Raw genomic sequence first — 22,601 nt, 5'->3', positions numbered from 1 at the left:
AGTAAGAAGGGAAAAACCGAAGACAGTAGGTAATATATAATTAATACGCAGCACATAATAGCAGAAGTCTCAGGATTCTGATGCTGTCGATGCAGGATGGGCTTGGGGTTCGCTCTCTTCTGCATCTGACTTGGGGTTGGGATGAGGACCAAGGCCTCATCCAAGTGCCCTCCCGCGTAGCCGAGTACGTGTACTACCTTGAACAAGGATCGGGGAATTCTTACCAGAAAAGGAAGTACAGTCGGGGTCGTGACCATCACTGATGATCAGAGCTATAGATGCACCTCTGATGGCCACGGATGGACTCCTGCGAGCACACAGAAGCTGCCGTGAGCAAGTGGAGGGCTGCACTGGCTTTGATCCCACCCCGTGCCCTACGCAACTCAGGGGAGCGGGTGATCCCAAGTACGAGACAGAAGGGAGACCGCAGTCAGGTCCGCACCCCTGCTCCGTCAGTAACTCGGTGCATCTTGTTATTTCTTTAACTCATTAGCGTTTAGGAAGCAGCTCCGGGTTTCTGTTCGGGTCAGTGTGAGTACAGGACAGAATCACTCTCTTCCTCGCTGCGAGGGCGGCTTGCAGGTTGCCACAGTGACAAGAGAGGAAAATCTCAAAGCGAAGGTGACGCGATGTGGCAGAACTTCGCTGGTGGCCAACCTCGGGCCCCAGTGTGGACTGTGGGCTGGCAGAGATCAGGCTTTCCCTGTGGGTGGTGGGTGCGGCCAGCAGGGAGCCACGCGTCTGCCAGGGGGACCCGTGGGGACCAGTCCTGAGCAACATTCTCACGCCTGACCGGCGTTTCATCAGGTAGGAAGAGACTCGGAGAGCATGGTTTCTGGAGCACGAATACAAACGAAGACGTCCGACAATGAACGCTTGTATTCACTGACGGATCGGACACCTGCTTCCGTCCCTGATCTTTGGTATCAGCCCTAAGCGAGAACACCGCGAGCCCCGCCGAGAGCGGACGTACGTTCCAGAACAGTTCCGGGGTGGAGGCGCGTGCGTGTTCTCGAGCGTTTCTCTCCACCTTTCTGCACAGAACACTCATTTCCCTACTCACAAAACTCAGGAACGTGTAACAGTACCAGATGTACGCTCTTCCCGAGGCAGCGATGTCATTGTTTGCTTTTTTCCCAGTGACCCAAGGACACGCTCTACCTGCACGGAGACACCACTGATCACCGGACGGAAGACTGTTAGCCTCTCACTGGGATTCACTTCTGTGCAAAGCAGGTAAATAGAGGCTCACTACTAAAGAAATCATGGACTACCCTGAACTCCAAAGATCAGCATGAATTGGTGCGAAAGCCATAATCGTTAGTCGCAAGGTAAGTTAATTACCAGTGTCCCTTTAGCTGCATGGTAAACACACATGTTTGGAGACTACATCCCTCTTAATTTGGAATCTGCTCCACTCGTACGAGTCTGAGAGCTTAGCTGGGAGCACAGTCTTTTTGTGGGGACTTTGTGATTCCGGGTCCCCGTGCAGTGAGCACCTTGAGGATCCAGGTGACCCTGTAAGGATCTGGGTTGGGGATTTCAGAGATGATGTGGGAATGGTTTTGGTTCTGTTAATGTGAGGTATAGCTGACATACAATATTACATTGCTTTCAGGTGCACAGCACAATGATTCGACAACTGCATATGTTACAAAATGTGCACCACGCGAGGGTAGTCACCATCCACACCATACAAACCCATGACAGTCCACCCCTATGTTGCTGTCCACCCCCATGTTGCTCGCTCATCAATTCTGATGAAATAAACCATCATGTTCCTGCATGCTACTTTGCCACAAACAGCATTACAGGGTAAACCCAAGGTGACTTTGACGATACCTTACGATGCCTGAGCACACTGCTACCTGGCCTCTGCTTTCCTGTGTCCGTCGCAGCCCAGAAAATTTGGAAGGCATACATAGATAGAAGTCAGAAGCTGGGTCTGATTGGACCTCTGTAATCTGAGGATTGTAACCTCATTCTAATCCTACCCAGCATTCATCACCTATCATGTGTGTCTTTCTGTTGGGGACACAGCCACCTGACCTCTGTCAGTTAAGGATGCACCCTTAATGAGACCCTACACCCAGGCCCTTCTCTGCCTTAGTCATTACAGTATAAAGAAAATGTGTACCGCCCACCAAATCTATCTACGCATCGACAACAAGGTCACGGACCCCCTCGCGCCCAGAAGTGACGACAGGCTGACAGAGGGACGGGAGGAGGAGCCGAGTCAGGTCCTCTCCTAAAGTCCAGCACCAGCTCACTCCCCATTTCGATCTTCAAGTCCTTCTTACAGAGAGGTGTCTTCTTGAGGACAAGGCTGTTACGCCCTGGTGTTGGTCCACTGCTGTGATGGCTTTTATCAGGCGGTCAGCGCGCACTAGCATAATGTTTCTGAGGAACACGCGTGTTCCTGTACATTCCCCTGTCCCTCCTCCAGGGAGGCCAACGTACCTAAATGCCTGTCATGATGCATATTCTGTAGTGCAAAGCAAATGGGACAGGAAGTTCGTATTCAGGAAAAATTAATTGGGACGGGGTGTGGAGAATGGAACTAATCAGGATTCGAATCCATACCTTCTGGACTATCCTAATTTTTATGACTTTGAGTCAAGTCTTAGGATTTTGGTCACACACTGATCACAAATATGTCAATGCAAAAGGCTGGCAGAACACTGAACTCTACTTCCAATTCTCCTGAATTATGAGTAAGCATGTGGCTCCAGTACCAGCATATGATTTGGCTAAAAAGGCGCTGGTGGGGTAACCGTGACGTCAATGCCTCCGAAAACCAACTGTCCCTGACTCCACGGGAACTTAGTGAATGGGTTTAACTCTCCAGGCAAGCCATCGGGCTTCCCGTGCAATTTGCCTTCTGGAGAAGTGTTCTCAACGTAAAACATCCCGACCTCTCTACGTGTGTGGCCACCCCCATGGGCCTCGACACGCCCTTCCTGCCCCTCCTGTGCCCCCGCCCCAAAGACAGGCTCTGGGCCACCTCACAGTCAAGACCCTGGAGAAGGCAGGACAGAACTCGGAGCACAAACGTGAGCCTTGGGTTCAAGCCCTGTCCTCAGATCCTGAGGAGCGGGGACATGTCCTTCCACGTAATGATTCTATGACCTCATTCCTCAGGCCCTTCCCAATTCCCAAATCATTTGCTCCTAAAAATATAATTGGACAGAGGTCAGGAAGCAATGTTATTCTACTGTATTTTAAGCATGAAAACAGACGTGTCATATTGTGTCTTGTTTCTAAACCAAGCACAGGTTTACCCTGGCAACAAGAATAAAATTCCATGGGTGGGCTGCAGAAACACACACACAAGAGAAGTAAGACGAGGTGCACGGGCTATGATGTCGTTGGTGCCGGTAACGGACTCCTCCCGATGTGTGCAGATTAGGTGCTGAGGGCTGCTCTTTGAAGGCTGCTTGGTGATCCTGCAAGCCTCCAGCGACCCAACTCTTGTGGCACCAAGAAAGAGGCCACAGCAGGAAGATCGGTGGACCGAGTCTCTGGTTTGCGCTTACTCTAAAAAAATTATTTGATGAAGTACGTTAATCTCTCTGCATAGTTTATAATTAGAATTGCACTTACATTTCCACCTTACTAAGTGATTCTGAGAGGCCTGGCAAATTTAGGTTATGAGTTTCATTACAGGCACGTTATTAAACCGGACCCAGTGCCGCACACAGCCCAATGTCAACAACGGCCAGGGGACCTGGCCTCTGTCTACCTAGCATGGCATTTTGCTGCTGGTGTAATTCAGTCTGAGGGTTTTTGAAGGGATGCAAATTTGCTGCAAGTAACACGTATTTTCCCAGTAATTAAACACGAGGCTCAAGTGGAACCATTTATCTCGTAGACGACACCCATGAACCTTCTGTGCGTCCTTCTAGTTGCGGGGCAATCGTGCTAAAATCCTGGGCGCATTCAGTCTCCCAACTGAAGAACCACTTCTCTGCCTCCCCTCCCCGACCTCCAAGCTCCCCACCCCACCCCGTCCTGAGCTGATACCCTTGCTTCCTGCTTGCCCTTGGAGCGTCAGAGGGAGCCCGGCCCAGACACGGAGGGCACAGCAGCTCCACGGTCTGTGCATGCCGCCTTTCCACTCAGCAGGGAGACCAGATGATGGACACGGAGGTGACAGAGATGACAGAGACAGAAACAGAGATCTCTGACATAGAGAGATAATCTTTGGAAGTTCAGACCAAACATCCAACTGCGTATTCAACAACTCCATTTGGTTGTGGAACAGACATGTCAAGTACAAGATGTTCAAAACTGAACAGCTGCTCTGCCCCCTAACGAAGTATACCCTCCCCACCATGAGGTTAGAAGCCTCTACCTCTCCCCTGGTGGAGCTCTATCTTTCCAGCTGGTAGAGATAAAACCCTTCTACTCAAGCCTGACTGCACCGTCTCGCACCAATATCCAATCGTGTAGGAAATATTTTGGCAATGCCTTCCCAGTGAAAGCAAAGCTCGTAAAAATGGCTCTGAACACCATGTCTGGCTCCTCATCTACTGACCTTATTTTCTGCTCCCCACCCGGCGCCCTCCAGCAACACTGGATTCCAGGCAGCCCCCAAGCACAGTCTCCCATGTCCTCTAGCGGTTTCTTCTAACTGGAATGCCTCCCTTCCTTGTTCCCTTGGCTAACCCATTCATCTTCTTCAAATCCTACTTAAGCACCTGAGTTTTAATAAGGCTGACTTGACTCCCTATTTAACATTGTAAGCCACGCATCATCCCCTTGGTTCTGTGGTATCACTTTAACTTCCTACAGCAAATTCCATCTTCTGACATTCTATGGAATTCAGTTACATTTATCATTCCCTGACTTTCCCTACCGACACGAAAGGTCCATCGGCCCGGAACCTGTGTCTCCTGGTACATGCCCAAAGCTAGAGCAGAGTGCCTCATACTACTGGGCGTTCGACAATTATTTGTCAGAGGAAGGAATAAACACAGGAGGTGGATCTTTCCTTCTCCATGGTGTGGACCATTTGGCTCAGTGTCCACTTAGACTTACGGCACGGGCATCAGGTGGTTTCAATGGTACCTGTCTTCTTTCTCATCCTGACTATGTCACTCTCTTTCTGCCCCTCCCTCACACCGCCCCTGGCCCCACCTGTGCACTCCACATCTTTTCTGGCCTCTAGATCTCCGTCAATATGTAGCCTCCACTGTGGCAACGCTACTATGCATCTGGCCTTTAACGTCTTCCTTCACATTACTAAATAAATTCAACAGATAAGACGTCATCACATGCTGAGTGCCCTGGGAAATAACAGTGAATAGACAATAGTTTCCACCCATTTTTATTAAATAGAAAAACATTTATCGATTCAAATAAAACAAGTAATCATACTATCATACCTATGGGGATGACAATTGGGGGAAAGTTGTTATTAATAATATGTTAGAACTTTTAGAATCTTGCTGTCTTTTGTTATTCAAAACGGCTGACAGAGCCTTCAGAGTATTTATCCTCTTGGCTGAGCTTTCAGAAATCGGAGGCGGTGTGAGAAGGCAACGGCACTTTAAAATTTTCATAAATGCATGGGTCACATGGTAATTAAGAGGCTGGTATTTTACTAACAGAAAAAGATACCTTGTGTTTAAAAAAATACATATAGACTAACTAACATTCCTCAAAATTCCGTATCAGAAACAAAGACTGACTTTAGCAACTTTCAAAATATCCCTTCCATCTCAGTATTACCTGTAGTATCTCTTGCTATCACTTCCTTAGTACATTACCCATAGTCTGTTTTCTTATGGTCCCCAAGAACAGAATCACATTTAGATAGTCTTCTATTGTATTTTCAACAGGATAGTAATACTGCTTAGATTAATCTCACAAACTCTTTAAGAAAAGTGATCATTTTGAACTATTTTTTTTAAGTTTATTCATTTATTTTGGAAGAGAGAGAGAACATGAGCAGGAGAGGGGCAGAGAGAGAGGGAGAGAGAGCACTGTCAGTGCGGAGCCTGATGCAGGGCTTGAACTCACAAACTGTGAGATCACAACCTGAGCCAAAATCAAGAGTCGGATGCTCAACAGATGGAGTCTCCCAGGTGCCCCTGGACGTAGGGGAAGACGGTCTACTGGCCGTGCCCATTGGGAGAACACGTGAAAACATGTCCATGGGAGATAATACTCATCTACGGAAAAGCTAACATCATAAAAGAACACATATATTGAAAATACATTTATACTATATTTTACTGTAAAGAAGAAAAATATCCTGGACAGTTGTACACTAAACTGAGAGCTGGGGTCAACTCTTGGGTGAGGTGGACAGTGATCACAGCCTTTTGACCTTCTGTGTTTTTCTTGTACTTAAAAAAAATGTAACTTTATAGTTATAAAAATAAGAAATAATATATTTAATTAACCTATAAATACTGACCAGATAAATCAATCTGTATCCTCTTTAACTGAACATTGATTTTATGTTTTTATTTGTTCATTTTTATTCTAAAGGAGTGTTAACTACACTTTAACTTAAAAAATTAAGTGGTTTACTTTATACTTCATCTTCTTAAAGCCAACGTTCAATTTTACATATAGAAATTTATGATTATAGAATGTGTCACCAGTTGTACAAGAAAAGGAAAATGAGGTCGAACAAAATGCATACTTACGGTCATGGCCCCTTTTCCAAAAGTTGTTTTTATTGGAAAGATATTCAGAAAAATAATATATATATAAATTACATAGTACTGAAGTGTCTTCCCCTACCAGGACTAGTTTCATAGGTATTCTTCTATCTATTAGCATAAGAAATAGTGATAAATTGTACAACATCTTACAAGATTTAAATTCTTGCAAAATTTTTCTACGTGTTAGACTGTTATCAATAAAAAAATATTTTAGAATCTAGTGACATCTTCCCGTATTTAACACTGGTGCGATTAGAAAGCATTGCCTTCAATACAGTGAAAGCTTGCAATTATTTTTAGAGAGAAAACTGCATGCAGATTTGATTACAATAGTCACAATGCTTCAATATTCCAACAATTGAGTCCCGTAGCCAGATAAACTGCGCGTGATAAAGTAAAGGTATCCTTTTTTGAAATAAAATCAGTGGTTGCCAGGAGACACTGTGCTTGCTCACGAAGAAAGTCTAATCATATCTCCTGTCTCATTAGTAATAAATGTCGTTATTAGTTCAAATAACCTCAAACCTGTGTTCAAATATTTCCCAGGTTTCTAATTGCCTGTCCTCTGGCTGGCACTTCAAGTATATGTGCAGGACTTTTATTGGGTACTTAAAATGAATAGTAGACTCTTGTCCAGAGCCAATTTCCTCCATTCTAACAGGAAAGGGAAAAACAGTAACTGTTTCCAGGAAGGAGCAAAGAGCATTTCTTCGCGCATAGAACAACCCCCACTCCACGTGCACAGAAACGTACGCAAACTGGTTTCCCTCCCAAGTTCTCCAGACCAACCTCCAGTGGGGAAAAGCCAGTGTGGGACTGGGTTTTCCACTGTTTTTCTACTCCCTGACACTTTCTCAGATCATCTGTTTACATCTGAAGAATCTCCTGCTTTCCTGGGCACCGGCAGCCCCCTTCGCTGAGCTTTAAGGTAGAGCACCCCGGACAAAGAAACCCCGTGCCACAGTCCTCACTCCACCACTCACCGGGTCCCGGGTGCAACCAACTGTGCATTGTGGGGCCCCGTTTTCTTGTCTACAAAGTAAAAAGCACGCTCCCACAACCATCTTTGGTTAGCCCGCAAATTAAGGTACTTTGGAAATAACAGGTGGCCTAAAAATCAAATTGTACTAAGGCATGATTACGACAGACTTCTGCTTACTGCACAACCACAGCCTCCCAGCATGAGGTCCAAATATGGAAGCACAAGTCCTGCAAACCCAGAGCACGTACGGTCCTTCCGTGGTGCTGGACGCCGCCTGCGGATTTCTCAGTAATCAGCAGGCGCTATTTCTTGAGTATCTACTTGGAACGTTATCGACGTACCACTGCACGAGACGATCAAGTTTACTCCCCCACCCACCTGTCCCTTCGCTCCGTACAGTCTAACACCTGTTGATTACGTGAGTGATTTTAATGGTATATACTTAACTACTTCTACTCTTTTCTTTCCTCAAAAATGGAGTCTCCACCTTGATTCCTCATTTCGTAAAAGGATGTGAGTGTTCGCACACCCGCGCTCACCACCCCACCCCACCACCCCCCCCCCCGGCTCTTTTGATTTATCATCAGTACCTCTACAATGGACACTTTGGAAACATTTCCATGACAATCTCAAACCCCACTATCTCCTGTGGTAGGTGCTCTCTGATTCTAATTGCTGGAAATGCATTATGTATAGGTATTTTTCACCATTTAGAATAATGGTTGAATAGTCTCCCAGGACGAAACTTCTTTTCTTGAAAAACTTTCTTGAAAGTCCCTTGACTTTCAAACTGACACGATTTTCCTCGTTACGAACATACTTCTGTTCTTTACTTGTCTTCTATTTAATTTCTTCCAGCATCTGCATCAACCCGTCTCGTCTCTCATCCTCTCTACAAGGAGATCCTTCCCTGGTCCCTTCTTCCTCTGCTCCAGTGGAAAATAATTGGTCTCTGTGGAGCTGTCCCCTGAGATGTGCAATGTATTACTCTTATAAATTGAACCATTATTCTTAGATCCCAGTCTTCTTTTTGCTTGGCTTAGTTCCCGCCTTACTGGAGAGCTAGCTACCAGAAAGCCCTCAATCACATCTTAGGAAACCTGTACTGGGGGATAAACAGCATGAATCCTCGAATGTCCCCAAGTCTCCCATGCTGCAGACGCTCCGCTCTTGGGACCCTGGTCTAAAAGCATCAGAACTTCTTGAAAACACGTTGATGGAACTGCTTCATTCAATACCACCACACCACCGCCCACTATTGCTTGTGAGAAGTGTTCTATCATTTCCAGGTAAGATAACCTCAGTTTCTTTCTGTGGATTTTCATAATATCTTCATTTTCCTTGTAGTTCCAAAAGCCCACAATGCTGGGTTTGTGTGGGTCTTTTTTTTTCTTTTTTCTTTTTTTTTTTTAATCTTGTTTAACAGTCATTATACTCATTGATCTTCAGGACTCTCTTCTGTTATTTTTTTTTTTTAATAATTTTCACTTCTCTATTTTCTTTGTGTTCTCTTTCTTGAAATCCTGTTAGTCAAATGTTGGGTCCCCTGAATTTGTTTCTCTCTCTCAATTTTTCTCTCACATATCCTGAACATTATATTTCGGTTTTACATTTTATGAGACTTTCCCAATTCTATTTTCTAACCTTTGAAAAAAAAGTTAACAATCATAATTTTTTTTAATTCCTTACCATTTTAACTCCTTATTGTTAAAATCCAATTCTTTTTTTATGGAAACAATATCTTCTTGAAACCCTCTGATTATAGAAGTTAAAAAGTTTTGTTCCTGGGGGGCTCAGTCGGTTCAGCATCCAACTTCAGCTCAGGTCATGATCTCACAGTTCATGAGCCCCTGCGTCGGGCTCTGTGCTGACAGCTCGGAGCCCGGAGCCTGCTTTGGATTCTGGGTCTCCCTCTCTCTCTGCCCCTCCCCTGCTCATGCTGTGTCTCTCTCTCAAAAATAAATAAACATTAAAACAATTTTCTAAGGTTTTGTTCCTTTGTTTCATATATGAACAATTTTGTTTTTTCTAACTTGAGTTTTAAATTTCATGTTTAAAATAGTCCTCAAGCACACGTTTATACTGGATCTTTCATTTATATTTTCAGACAAGGCAATAGGAAGGCTGATGGATGACAGTGCACGTGGACGAAACCGTCTCTGGAGCAGACCGTGTGAGGAGGAAGAACCTCAAATTCCAGACTCTGGCTTGGTTCTAACACAGGCATACCCACGTAGCTTGGGTCTGGTAGTTCATCCCAGATCCGAGGATCAATTTCTCCATAATAACCTCCACTTAGTTGGCTGGGGTGGGAAGGCTGGGTGTGAAGGCTTCAATGGCTGCATGTAACTTGTAGAGTTGGAACAGGGAAGTAAAAGGCTGACAGCTGTGTGTATGTGTGTGTGTGTGTGTGTGTGTGTGTGTGTGCACGTGCGCATGCTCATATCTACAAGTCACCTGCCCCCTGTTTTTCACACCACACCTCACTCTGCCCTTGCAGTTTCAAGGGTCAGGACCTCTGCGGCCTTCTGCCCGAGGTCAGCTCCCACCTACACTGCCTTGAATGTACATTTACCTGTAGCTTACTCACCTCCGTGCTGCCAGTCAGCACTGATACATTCACTTTCTTCGATTCAGAAAGTGTCCAAGTGCTCTGAACACGGATGGATCCGCTATTGTTGTAATTCATGGATTATGACTGAGGACACCAATGTCAGGAAAAGTATATAAAGATACTTTCCTCAGGGTGCCTGGGGGGCTCAGTCGGTTAAGCGTCCAACTTCGGCTCAGGGCATGATCTCGCAGTTTGTGGGTTCGAGCCCCGCATCAGGCTCTGTGCTGACAGCTCGGAGCCTGGACCTGCTTTGGATTCTGTGTCTCCCTCTCTCTGCCCCTCCCCCGATTGCATTCTGTGTCTCTCATTCTCAAAAATAAACATTTAAAAAAAAATTAAAAACCTATTGAGGAAAAACTGATGAATTTTTTTAGCTCTTATTGTACCTATACATGTGTGTATGTACAAATCCTATAACTTGATATTATATATATAATATGTTTAACTGTTCTATTAGTATAACGTTTATCACATATCACAATGAATTAGTCTTTCATTCACATTTTAAACAATTAATCCCATTATTTTCTAAACAGTACAGTAAGAGAACAGTATTCAAAGACGAATAAGAAGCTCAGATTAACTTGGTTAATATGGTTTCTTTTTAGATGATTTTAAATAAATGTCAGTTGTACAAAGTTCTACTTTAAATCAAAGAAGCATTCATTATATAACATACTTTCTTCCAATTGATTTATGCAGGGCTGAGTTTACTAGACTCTAAAAGTCCATGACTGCATTTTGTTATTCATTCATTCACTCACTCATTCACTCATTCACGATGCCTAGCACAACACCTCAAATTTAATAGGAGATCGACAAATGGGTGCTGGCTGAAGAAAGACGTTTTAGAAATGCATATAGACCTCATGATGTAACTGCATAACCCCTTATAATATTTCAGATAACCCCTCAGAATGTTCTTGGGTGTAAAAACTGTCCTAAATAACCTCAACATAAAGTTAGGCTTCAAGTCTGACACTGAAACATCCAATTAAAATGTAAATATCTAACCTAGCATGGAAAAAAAAAAAAGGAGAGTAAAATATACCATTTGGCGACACAGCAGGTCAGATTAATTATCAGATTGGCCAGACATCTGAAATAGAGCACGCTCCGTGTCAGGGGGACAAATGAGGGGCAGAGAGGCACAGTGGAGGTCGGGAAAGTCCCAGAATAGGCAGCACAGCTACAGATTGTGGGTCAAGAGCACACCTTGGTAGAGGGGAACGTTCTGCAAGAGAGAATACTTAGAAATATTCAGAAGTGCTTATCTCTGTATTCCATAGAGAATATTATCGTGGCTCTAAATAAATGTTGGAGTCAGACCATAATTGACTTTTCTTGAATCAATCTTGACTGAATATAAATGTTGGTAAGAGTTTTTTTTCTCTAAAGAGCTTTTAATGTAAAAGAAATTCCTGCAATGCCACTATGCATAATCCTCTCTGTGAAACACTGTAGGAATCAAAACTCCGGAAAGAGAAAAACCCAATAAATCTAATATTTATTAACACGGATCTGAATTTGATATATACAAAGAAGGTTGAATAAAAGCTAACACAGTTGACTCTTAACTCAGTAAATGCGAACTTACCAAGGATTTATGAAATTTGACCTTTTATTTCTTCTATTAAATAGCCTACATAGAAAATGGTAACATTTGTTATCATTGATACACATAATATCTACTCCTGATTAGTCACATTATCAAATGTATTTACAGCAACTAGTATTTAAGCAGGAAAGTTACTAATATCTTTACGCACTTATATTTCTATTTGTATCCTTAAAACTTCCCTTAACTTTCTTTGTTTTAATTTTTTTTTATGTTTATTTATTCTTGAAAGAGAAAGAGACAGAGAACCAGAGCGGGAGGGGCAGAGAAACAGGAAGACACAGAATCCAAAGCAGGCTTCAGGCTCCGAGCTGTCAACACAGAGCCCGATGCGGGGCTCGAACCCACAAACGGCAAGATCGTGACCTGAGCTGAAGTCGGACACCTAACCAACTGAGCCACCCACGTACCCCCATACCTTAACTTTCTTATCATTTAAACCGTGTTTATATCAATTTTCACATATCCTGGAAACGGATAAGGATGGCTTGAAACTTGATAGAATACTAATGTGAACTTTTTCAGAGTGGCTCATGACAGAAAGGATGCCATACACAAATGTGAACCTTCAGATTTCAAAATGAAACAAAAACCATCAAACCAAAGCATTTGCAAATTAAGCAAAAAAAAAAAATAATAACAAAAGGCTTTTAGAAGATTTCCATCAGTGAACAGAGGACAGAGGAATGCTTCAAAATCTCACTGGCAGGCGGTCCATTTCTGTTAAAGGCAGTCAGTGCCCCAAGAAAGCACCAGTCACTAGTAACTGATAATAACTGAACATCACAACCAACCAACAGGATGTCACTGACATCGCCAGATGCTCCAACCAATTAGCACAAATACACCATTGTTGGAGCACCCAGATTATATCCTGATTCACAGAACAAACCTCAAATTTTAAAACATTAAAACCACACAGACATCAATGTTCTCTGACATCAATGAAGTCAAACCGGAAATTACTGACAGAAAGAAAACAGGAAATCCCACTGAAATTAACCGACGCGCTTCTCCGTGATCCATAGGTCATAAAATAAGCCTCAAAAAAGTAAAAATACATAGAACTGAATGAAAATGAAAATTCAAAATCAAAATATGTGGAAGACATCTAAAACACTGTTAAAGGGAAACTTAAATGTTTATGGTAAAATATGAGAGGTCTCAGATCAATGTTCTAACCCAAGAAACAAAGAAAATGAATAGCAAAATTTCCACAATAGAAGCAGAAAAGAATTCATAAAGAGTAGAAATAAACTAAAAATATCAGTGAAGTTGATAACTCTATACCAAGACTAGCAACGTTAGAATTAAAGAAGACACATCACTAACTACAAGAATGAAATAAGAGGCCATCACAACAGATCCCACAGAAAATTAAAGGAAGTATGGGGAATTACCACAAACAAACGTATGTGCATAAATTTCACTACTTTCAAGAAATGGATCAACTCCTTGGAAACCACAACTACAAAAGCTCAGCAAAGATGAGTGAGGAGCCAGAAAATATGCACTATAACCATTAAAGAAACTGAATCTGGGGGTGCCTGGGGGGCTCAGTTGGTTGAGTGACGACTTCGGCTCAGGTCATGATCTCGCGGTCAGTGAGTTCGAGCCCCGCGTCGGGCTCTGCGCTGACAGCTCAGAGCCTGGAGCCTGCTTTGTATTCTGTGCCTCTCTCTGTCTCTCTCTCAAAATAAACTTGGGGTGCCTGGGTGGCTCCGTTGGTTAAGCAGCCGACTTCAGCTCAGGTCATGATCTCGCGGCTTGTGGGTTCGAGCCCTGCGTTGGGCTCTGCGCTGACAGCTCGGAGCCCGGAGCCTGCTTTGGATTCTGTCTCCCTATCTCTCCGCTCCTCCCCTGTTCACGCTCTGTCTCTCCCTCTCTCTCAAAAATAAATAAACATTAAAATATTTTTTAAATTATTATAAAGAAACTGAGTCTGTAATTTAAAACTCCTGAAAAAACAAACACAAAACAAACAAAAATCTACACTCCACAGCCAGATGATTTTAATGGAAAAATTTTACCAAACATTTTAAGAATACCAACCAATTTTACACAATTTCTTCCAGGAAACAGAGCGGGAGGCACAGTTCCCAAATTATGGTATGAAGTTTGTATTACTGTGATACCAAAACCAGGCAGAGACAGTAATTAAGAGGCAGTAGGAGGGGAAAAAGCAGGGCAAGGATGAAGAAGAGGAAAGGAAGAGGAATGAAAAATACAGACTAATCTCTTTCACGAACTTCAGTGCAAATATCCTCAATAAAATATTAGCAAACACAGTCAGCCGTGTGTGAAGAAGAATTAGGTATCATGTTCAAGTTGGTTTTCTTCTAGGTATGTAAGTCTGGATCAATATTAAAAATGAATCAAAGGAACCATCATACCTACAAGCTAACAGAGAAAAGACATATCGTACTGTTGACTCAGAACAAAACATTTGACACCCAGTACTCATGCATGGTTTTTACAAGATGATAATTTATATGAAATATAACAATTTCTCAAATATCACAATCTACCAAAGCTCATTCAAGGACAAACATGATATGAATAAGCCTATCTCTATTAAAGAAATTACACCAACACTTAGTAAACATCCAGGCCCAGATGGCTTCATGAGGGGTTTCTATCAGACATTTAATAAGATGTTATGTCAATTCTCCACAATCTCTTTTGTGGGACAGGGGTACAGGAAGTGCTTCCTAACTCATTAAATAAGGCAGTGTCAGCCTAATACCAAAGCCAGACAAAATGTTGTAAGAAAGGAAAACTACAGACAAATACATCTCTTGAATACAGATGCAAAAATGCATCAAATATTAGCATACAGAATCCAACAATGTAAACAAAGACTTACATACCATGACCACATTGGATTTATTCCAGATAGAAAAGGCCAATTTAAGATTCAAAAATCAATAAATCTAATGCATTACACCAACAGGCTAAAGAAGAAAAATCACGCAATCGTACAACAGACGCAGAAAAAGCATATGACAAAATCCAACACCAACACCTGATTAAGAACTCTCCATAAACCAGAAACTGAGAGGAACTTCAACTTGATAAAGAACATCTACAAAACCCCACAGCAAACATTTTCTCTTAATAATGAGAAATGACATGGGGCACCTGAGTGGCTCGGTCGGTTGAGCATCCGACTTCGGCTCAGGTCATGATCTCGCAGTTCGTGAGTTCGAGCCCCACGTCGGGCTCTGGGCTGACAGCTCAGAGCCTGGAGCCCACTTCAGATTCTGTGTCTCCCTCTGTCTGCCCCTCCACTGCTTGCGCTCTCTCGCATTGTCTCAAAAATAAATAAACTTTAAAAAAAATCAAAAAAAAAAAAGAGAGAGATTACATGCTCTCCCCCTAAGAACCAGGACAAGACAAGAATGTCCCCCCATCATTCCTACTTATTAACAAGGTAGTGGAAGTCCTAGCTAATACAATAAGTCAAGAAAAAGAATTAAAGATGCGCAGATTGGTTAGGAAGAAATAAAATTATTTGTTTTCAGACATATGATTTTCTATGTAGCCCAAAAAATTAACAAAAAGCTCTTGAAACCAATAAGTGATTATAGCAAGATTACAGGATACAAAGTTAGCATAAGAAAAGTCAGGGGCATCTGGGTGGCTCAATCAGTTAAGCGTCTGACTCCTAATTTTGGCTCGGGTCGTGATCTCACAGTTTTGTGAGTTTGAGCCCTGTGTTAAGCTCTGCACTGACAGCATGGAGCCTGTTTGAAATTTTCCCATTCTCTCTGCCTCTCCCCTGCTCACTCTCTTTCTCAAAAATAAATTTTAAAAAATTATAAAATAAGAAAAGTCAACGGCTGTCCTGTAAACCAGCAATGTGCAAATAAGTGTACTTTGAATTTTAAAACAAACACATTTAAATTAACACCAAAAATATGGAATAGTGAGTGCAAAGCTAACAAAATATGTACAAGGTTTATTTCAGAAAAAACTACAAAACACTAACAAAATGAATCAAAGAAGGTCTCAATAAATGGAGAAGTATTTTATGTTCATGGTCAGAAAACTCAATGTTGTTAAGATATTTAATTGACCCTATTTAATATATAGATTTAATAGAATCCCAGGAAAAAGTCCAGCAAGTAATTATATGGATATCAACAAACTGGCTCTCAAGTTTAAAGGGAAAGGCAAAGACCCAGAATACCCAACACAATATTGAAAAATGAACAAAATAGGAGGACGACAATCACCTGATTTCAAAATTCTCTATAAAGATAGTGTAATCGAGACAATGAGGTATTAGTAAAAGAATAAACAGATATATCAGGGGAACGTAACAGAAATCCCACAGACTAACACAAGTATAGTGAACTGATTGTTTTGACAAAAAAGCAAAGTCAACTCAACCAAAAATGGATGATCTTTTCAACAAATGGTACTCAAAAACCTGATGTCCCCACCCCCCCCAAAAAAAATTCCAGACACTGCTCTTACACATTTCACACACACTTACCTTAAAAACAATCCAGACCTAACATAAAGAGTAAAATTTCTAGAAAATAAAATAGGAAAAAAAAACGGTATGAACTTGAGTATGACAATGACTTTTTTAGATACACACGACAACACCCATAAAACTCAACAATAACAAGACAGACCAAGTAAAATGTGAGCAAAAGGGGACAAGAGTCAGGGTCTCCTGAATCTACAGAATCTACAGAATCTACAGAATCTCCTTTATGATGACCAAGAAACTTTGGCCCTTTCTTAGCAGATTGTCCAAAAATATTCTTATAAATTTCATGTCACATGACTGATTTATAGAGCCACTTGGATCTGAAAGGTAAATATGGAAAAAAAAATCTCCACATTTCCAAGAAATCAATTAAGACCCTCAAAAACATGCAGATGTTTTTCTTTCCTTTTTTCTCATTGTAAGCCCACTTACAAGGACTTGGAAGAGAGATCATACGTTAACTCCCATGTGGGCACACATCACTTAGCAAATTCTATAAGTGAAAGGGGGTGAGAAACACAACTTCAACCCTCCAATGGTCTCTAATCCAACTGAAAGAAACAAAACCCGTCACAAAATAAACACAATGGAAAGAAGATATTATGTGTTTTCCCCAGTGTATTGACTGAGAAAATATGATGGATGTTAGGAAACGCGTCTGCCTAGACCCAAGGAATGAAGGCGTTTTTGTAGGAAGAACGGTGCACAGGCACACGGAGAAGGTCATGTGGCACAGGGGGATACAGCAGACGCTCCAGAAGCCTGCGCATAATGCACGACAATGAACTCGGCTCGGTTTCTTTATCAACAGGCATAAATCTTCTGAGGAGGTACAGCCATCCGCATGGATATGTTGGAGGAAGAATTTAAACACCAAACGACACCAGGGCATATATAACCAGTCAGTTATACAACCTTGATGCAATTTATAATTGGAATTTCAGAACCAAAAATACAAATTTATCTTACTTTTATTGGTGCTCTGGGACTAAAGATAAAACAATAAGAATATTCCAAAACTGACCAACTGTTGCAGTGAATTCTGATATCTTGCCATAGTCACATGTACAAGACAGACGATTTCTTTTCTATATGCATGCATAAATTCTTACATTCTTCCATATAAATTTCATACAGATATAACGGATAAGAGCAATTTTACTAAATTACTGTCTCAGCACAAATAATCACCTTGGTTGTTTAGTCTGTACAGACTTTTATCAGCACCTTATGGCGCTGACGAATGCTTCTCTGGTCACTGGGCAGCCTCTGATAGAGCAAGTAGAAGGCTATGGGTTCTATTCAGTGCAGACTTTATTTTGGCAATGACATAATCATCAATGTGAGAGGGCGCATTCACTTCATCCATCCTGTGGGATTGGGAGTGCAAGGACAGGCAAAATGGACTTTGACAACCAGAGCGCAATTTTGAAAATTACTAGCTACACGTATAATTTTATTAAACAACAGTGTCAAGCTGGCGGAGTAAGAGTGAACAGGTCATCGTCTGTAAAAAGTCAATTAGGAACCAGTGCCATTTAATACAGTTGATTTTGCAGGATGCCTATCAGAGTCATAATTTTTTTTTTATAATTAGGGATGGTCCCATTTTATTCACCTTATTAAAAACGATTCTAATATTGCCAGGTTTACGCATTTTGATGAAAGTATTCGCTGTCCCAATGAGTCATCAGTTGGGAGACCAATCATTAAAATTTCATGCCCCCAAACATTCACTGTCCTTCAAGCGGTAGCACAGTGGGGAAGGTACGAAGGTGTGAGCTGTATGCCGGCTTTCCTACACTGCCCAACTGTTCATTTTCTTTATACCGCATTTATAGTGACTGATAAAATTATTCTGTTATCTCTCAAAACATGGCAACTTTATGCCATATTAATTTTGACTGCTACATGCACAGTGAATTCATTGATGATGTGGTCTGAGAATCTGAATAAATTCACTGAGTCTTAAAATGTTGAATCTTGAAGTTTTCTCCAGTATCAGCAGCTCCCAGTGTGAGTGTCTTTAATTTGCTAAATGCTTTCTTTCCTTGTGTTTCCTAGCACTCCCTAACCACACAGCCGGCGCACTCACCCAGCCATAATTACTGTTCACGAATCATCTTTTGTGGAACCTGATCAAGAGACTTTGCAAAATCATTTTCAGAAATGCAATTTTCCCCCGTCTTCTTTACTATCTGTCAGTATAATTTATAACTGTCATTTTAAAGCTTTAATTTCCTGGTGGATATTGCATTATGGTGCATCCAGGATAAAGGATTAGGAAAAGCCACATCCCTTAGTGCGAATGTTCCGGCACACAGAAGTTTGCTTTTCAGGGGGTTTGCTCACTAAGCCGATCTTTCTCAATCCCATGCCATCCAAAAGCTAATTTCCACACCCTCTTTCTCATGCCCATCCAGAAAGAGGTGTGCAAGAGCTTAAAACTAGAAAATCATCTTAAGTGAATTTCCATATAATTTAACTCTTGACTGCTTTGCCGTCCTTGTGGTTTTCGTAAAAACTAGCAGGTCAAGAATTTAAATAAAATAAAGGTATATGCACAAAATATACGACATCAAGCTGCCTTCTGAGCTTTTCATAGCCTAATTTTCCTGACAGATGGCTTTTCCTGCAGGGGAACCATCCTTACTTCTCCAAAAATTCCAGAAACCTGAAACACAAAGTTATACTCTGACATGTGACAATGGCTGGGGTCTCTAAGCAGGGGAAAGGACAAAGATGGAAAAGATGAGAACACATTGGACGGAAGGAAGGAGATTGCAGGGAGGGGGTTCTGGAGCCACTTGACTGAATCCTACCCCATTACTTGTTCCCCGTCACTGTCTGACTTGCCAGGCAATCTCCTGCCCAGATGTATGGGATTATGTGTCTATCTCCGACCCTAGTCGTGACGAAAGAAGAATGTCATGTGGCTACAGAAGCGGGGGGGGGGGGGGCACATCAGGAACTTCACAATATGGGGAGTAATCTATGCAAAACACCAAATGCTTCCCCAATACTGTGTGAGAGGGCAAAGCTCTGTGTCGCTTGGGGACTTCATCTGGGACTTGTTTGTCCATTCCAATACCATACCGGCAACCACCATAAGGGTTGGTGGGTTCCACACGTGTGTAAAGACAACAACTGAGCTTATCACCTGCTCTCAAGAAATACGCTTAGAAAAAAAAGACTGAAACATGTTGATCAGTAAGAAGAATTTCAAACATATAATCAGAGTATAAAATGAGTATAATTAAATGTCGAACTATACGCTAAGAGCCATACTATCAAAGGTATGGTTTTGATGGAGGAGAGAACAAATTCAGTTTGAATATTATTCAAATAATAATAGAATTCTTTCTAAAGGAGGTGAATTTGGGCCAGCGCGTAAAAAAAAGGAAAAAAAATGGATAGGAAGTATTTTATGTTAACATGTCATGAGCATATGCTTATAAATATTAATTTGCAATTTAGAGTTTGGTTTCTAATCCTTTTCAGAAATAACTAGACTCAGCAGCTTTCCTATACTTCACAAATAGCCACTTATAAAATGTAAGAAAGAGGCGTTTTCTCAATCCAGAAGGAATTGGATAGACACACGGGGCACCTGGGTGGCTCTGTCAGTTAAGCGTCCAACTCTTGGTTTGGGGTCAGGACATGATCCCAGGGCCATGAGATCGAGCCCCGCATCGGGCCCCGTGCTGACAGTGCACAGCCTGCTTGAGATTTTCTCTCTCTCTGCCCCTCCCCTGCTTGCTCTCTCTGTCTCTCTCAAAATAAATAAGTAAGCATTTAAAAAATGAGACAGACGCATCTCACCATATTCCTCCCACCAAGTACAGCTGAAAAGCACGAATGCCACGCACACAAGAAGCGCAAGACAGAGGTGGAGAGAGACTGGGGGGCCGGACAGGAAACCGGACACATGGCGGTGAGTTTCTGGAGGTCCTTCGCCTTCTGTGCAGCCTGGGTCGGAGCTGGAGAGGCACACCGCCCACAGACATCAGCACAGCAGGCTGTTACCTAAAGGCCCACAGCAAAGCCCGCCCTCACCCGGCAGAGCAATCTCACAAGACAGAAGACGTTTGGACCGCGGCCAGCCCCTGCCAGCCCCCCCACGGGAAAAACGCACAAACACTCATCAGGAGAAACCAGGAGAGGCTACGTGAACGTCAGGTTAAGTAGACCACGCAGCAAATTACACTAACAGCATCGAAACCGAGAACCAGACCTGGCTCAGCACACACAGTATCTACAACTACACTATTCACGCGCTCATACAATCCACTGCGCTTTTGCAGCTTCTCCTGCAGTTGATTTGGGACCACACGACTGGGTTACGTTCTGCGTGACAGGAGCTAAGTGGGGTTGGCCAGAAATCTCCTTGTGCTTGTCCACTGCTTTCCACATTGACCTCAGAAGGCAAATGTCCAACAGGGTCCCACCACATGGATCCCCAAGTCACTACGTGGAGGTGAGCATCCAGGGGGAGCCACCTAACCCACCCTGTGACCTGTGGAATCACGAGTCTCCTCAACTAACGCAAAAACGCAACTTCACAGAGGACGAGGGGCTGGCATTCGGCTGTCAAAGGTGAACAGGCACCTGGACACTGACAGGTGAAGGGCAGGGAAGTTAACTGTACTATTCACTGAGAAATACTGGGTTTAGCAGAATATGTGAATGAACATTGGGTAAGTATCGAAGTAGGGCCACAGACCTAGTAATGGTTCCCCAATTCTGTGTCTGAAAGATCGTTCGTTTCTCTAGGAAGGAGTCTACTCATGCTCCATCTTTATGCTCAGCTCACAGGCAGTGAGTGCTTATAAAGCCTGTGCCAGAAACCGAGGCTTATGCTGACACATTGGCTCTAATCTCCACAGCAAACTGGCCTCGTATCCACCACTTCTCTTCTGCCAAAACAGACATCCAGACTCCCAGAAGCAACCGACGCATCAAACAACTGAACAAAGTACAGCCTCATCTAGGTCTTGGTGGTGTCGAAGTCCAGATTCTTTCCACTAAAATTTCTAACTCAGTGAAACAAGCCTGTACATTTATAATGCTATTTGTGTGTGTGTGTGTATTTTGCTTTAGAACTTAGTACATTCAAAACTCACAAAACGCTCCCACTGCATTTGAGAATCTGTATGTTTTTACCCATTGAATGCTGAGTTTACATATGTCATTATTAGTTCAAACTGTGAATGATGTTGTTCTAATTTTCTATACGTCGATGTTGTTTGTCATCTGCTGGTGAGTTGCTTGGATAAATACCTATAACCATAAAAGTAACATTTTCATGTGGCTCTGTATTTTTCTTTACTTATGATGGTTGAGATCAGTCACAAAATATGTACAATATCTATCTGCGTAAAACGGAGCAAAGGCAATAAAATGAAACAAAGATAATCTTTCCAACAAACAGTTATAAAACAACTGGATATCTACACGCAAAAAAAAAAATCTCTACTTAGACCTATGCCTTTCACAAAAATTAACTCCCAATGGATCACAGACCTAAATATAAAATGTAAAACTGAAAAACTCCTAGAAGAAAGCAGAGGCAAAAACCCAGATGACCTTGGGTGTGACAGTGACTCTTAGGTACAACACCACAGGTGTGACCCATAAAAGGGAGAACTGATAAGCCGGACTTCATGGAAATTAAAAATTTCTCAGCAAAAGACTATCAAGAGAATGATAAGACAAACCTTAGGCTGGGGAGACATTTGCAAAAGGCACATCTGATAAAGGACTACTGCCTAAAACATACAAAGAGCTCTTAAAAGTTAATAAGAACCCAATTATACATGGGCCAACATTCTCAACAGACACCTCACTAAATAAGATTTATGACTGGTAATTACGCATATGAAAATAGGCCCCATCATGTATCATCAGGGACAGACAGATTAAAGCAAGAATGAGATACAACTACACATGTACTGAGACGGATAAAATGTGTGTCACTGACGACGTCAGATGCTGACGATGATGTGGAGCCACAGGAACTCTCATGCCGGTGGGGACACAAGATGGCACGGCCACTTTGGGAGACTCGTGGTTTCTTACAAAACTAAACATTTTTTATCACAACCATCCAGCCATCACAAACTTGAGTATTTATCCAAAGGGGCCCAGAAATCATGTCCACACAAAAACCTGCATGTGGGTGTGTATGGCAGCCTTACTCAGAACTG

The sequence above is a fragment of the Felis catus genome, chromosome B4, assembly GCF_018350175.1.
Source record: "Felis catus isolate Fca126 chromosome B4, F.catus_Fca126_mat1.0, whole genome shotgun sequence".
NCBI classification, from domain to species: Eukaryota; Metazoa; Chordata; class Mammalia; order Carnivora; family Felidae; genus Felis; species Felis catus.
The sequence above is the reverse complement of the archived record's forward strand: the minus strand, read 5'-3'. Positions refer to the sequence as shown.